The sequence below is a fragment of the Leptinotarsa decemlineata genome, unplaced genomic scaffold (assembly GCF_025532065.1).
Source record: "Leptinotarsa decemlineata unplaced genomic scaffold, Ldec_3_MD MMD2_tig00026399, whole genome shotgun sequence".
Taxonomy (NCBI): domain Eukaryota; kingdom Metazoa; phylum Arthropoda; class Insecta; order Coleoptera; family Chrysomelidae; genus Leptinotarsa; species Leptinotarsa decemlineata.
This window is the reverse complement of record NW_027412717.1, coordinates 1-2500: the sequence shown is the minus strand read 5'-3', so window position 1 is coordinate 2500 and position 2500 is coordinate 1. Positions and strand designations below refer to the sequence as shown.

The 2500-nt window shown below is 46.7% G+C and overlaps 2 non-coding genes across 2 annotated transcripts in view; both read right to left on the bottom strand.

Moving 5' to 3' along the window:
• Positions 1 to 727, bottom strand: part of LOC141486935 (large subunit ribosomal RNA) — a 4024-nt gene extending 3297 nt beyond the window's left edge. The window contains exon 1 of the ribosomal RNA XR_012468130.1: positions 1 to 727. This exon is cut by the window's left edge and continues 3297 nt beyond it. This is a non-coding gene — a ribosomal RNA (large subunit ribosomal RNA).
• Positions 728 to 1327: 600 nt separating this feature from the next.
• On the bottom strand, positions 1328 to 1482 carry LOC141486934 (5.8S ribosomal RNA). Its single transcript, XR_012468129.1, has one exon. It is a non-coding gene; the product is annotated as a 5.8S ribosomal RNA (ribosomal RNA).
• Positions 1483 to 2500: the final 1018 nt, after the last annotated feature.

Genomic DNA, 2500 nt, shown 5'->3' with positions numbered 1-2500 from the left:
TGCCACGAGCCGAACGCTAATTATAAAGTAGCGGCCCCGCGCCATCGTTATACCGTCGAGCGAGTCGGCCGGGATACCGAGGGTCCACGCGAAAAATTCACGTGGGCTCCACCCCGGACCTTAGACCGACACCCAACGGATCGCAACGTCCTACAAGAGGAAAAGTGCACGCGTTCGATATCGGTTCGAAAAACGAGCTGAGCGAACGACGCGAACGCCGTCCGTCACGAAACCCGTCAAACGCCGACGATCGAAACGCGATGAATTTCCTCCTTCGACCTTTCGGGTTTCTCAGGTTTACCCCTGAACGGTTTCACGTACTCTTGAACTCTCTCTTCAAAGTGCTTTTCAACTTTCCCTCACGGTACTTGTTCGCTATCGGTCTCGTGGTCATATTTAGCCTTAGATGGAGTTTACCACCCACTTAGGGCTGCACTCTCAAGCAACCCGACTCTGAGGAGAGATCCTCCCGAAATTGACGGCGGTCGCTACGGGCCTGGCACCCTCTATGGGCTGTGGCCCCGTTCAAGAAGGACTTGGACGCGCCGTACGACTCCGGGATAAACGGATCCTCCCTAACACCACATTTCCCGGCGGTTAACCCGCGGGATTCGGTGCTGGGCTTATCCCTGTTCGCTCGCAGCTACTGAGGGAATCCTAGTTAGTTTCTTTTCCCCGCTTAGTAATATGCTTAAATTCAGCGGTAGTCTCACCTGCTCTGAGGTCGATAAAATAATTTTTCAGTTTATTCAACAGCAACGAGTCGACGTACGTAGTCTCGTCCGTCGTTATTTCGAGAGAGAACTACCGAAACGGACAAAAAGTTCTCGACGTCCTGTAATAATGTGTGTGCGTGTGTACGTACGCTGCTCGACACGATCAGACGTCGTCTTCGATTCATCAAAGATTCTCGGACACGACGATCGTGCGTAACGAGAGCATACACACACACACTACAAGCGTGAACCTGTATATTGCCGTGGCAGCCGCTTTCCCAACAACGGAGACTCGATACGATTTCGTTGTGTACAAACTACGTAACGTTTCTCTCATCTTGCGATGAGAAAAAACGATTCGTCGCTTTCGCACTTTAAGATGCCGCGTCTTTGTCGTCGTCGGCGTCGTCGTCGTCGTCAACGTGTATTTATTTTTGTTACCAAGTGTCATCGCCGCGAAGGCGATAAAATACTTAGATAACGATTATAATAACGAGACGACTCGATAGACGACAAACAAACAACAACAACAACACGTCAATCATCCAACACGCTCCGACGTTTTTACAAAATATCAATTTTGAAAAACCGAGCAGTCTTTGAAATTGATACGACCCTCAGCCAGGAGTGGTCCAGGAACAGTATCCGAGGACCGCAATGTGCGTTCGAAATGTCGATGTTCATGTGTCCTGCAGTTCACAAGTTGACGCGCAATTAGCTGCGTTCTTCATCGACCCACGAGCCAAGTGATTCACCGTTCAGGGTAATCTTTTATTTAGACGTACTCAAAAAAATAATTTCAAGAGTTCGACGTCTCGATTCGGCAAGCGTTGAGATTATACCAATGCAACAACGTACATAAATATATATATACTTGTTAAAAAAAATAAAAAAAGAGAAGCGCTCGACGATTTCGTATTTGTACGGCACCACATATCAGACGAGGCATCGTGTACCGAAATCGCGCACGACTCAATTTTTATATTCGTCGTGTAGAGGACGCGCGTAGTATTTCATTTACCATGCGTTCTAACTGACACGGCCGGGCGAATATCTTTCACAACCATCGGAAATCTCGTTGTGTAATCCGGTAACGTAAAAATTCGTACGAAACGAAACTTTCACGTTTCGACCGCGATTAAACATAATTCCTACGGAGCGGTTTTTTAACAGTCACACACACCTAGGTACCCGCGAAGGCGGCGTCGTCGGCATCATCGTCATCGACGGCGAAATGTATCGTCGTATATCGCGTTCGCGTTCGACAAAAGAGCGTACGCTTCACAACACGATCGACGAACAACATTAGCGCCATAATCGACGACAACGACGCGGCAACACAACAACGCACAACGTCATATATTATAATTCTCGGTAAAGAAAATTACACGCCTAATTGAAAAACCTCTAAGACGAATTTGTATAGTTCGAGAAGAGGACTACTACTAATCGAAAGAGATGATGACGACAGACAACAACGTCGTCGTCCGTCGTCAATTTCACCGTCATTCGAAAACGTAGTCCACCGTCGCTCATTTTCTTTTCTATCGAAACGAAAACATAAAGCGACAAATTAGTTCGAATATCGTAGAAGGAAAAAGGAGAGATTTAACTCTTTTCTCGCTTCGCGATATATATATTTGATCAGACATGTCGTATATAGACAATATCACTGTAATGATCCTTCCGCAGGTTCACCTACGGAAACCTTGTTACGACTTTTACTTCCTCTAAATGATCAAGTTTGGTCATCTTTCCGAAACATCGAAGACGCCGAAACGCCA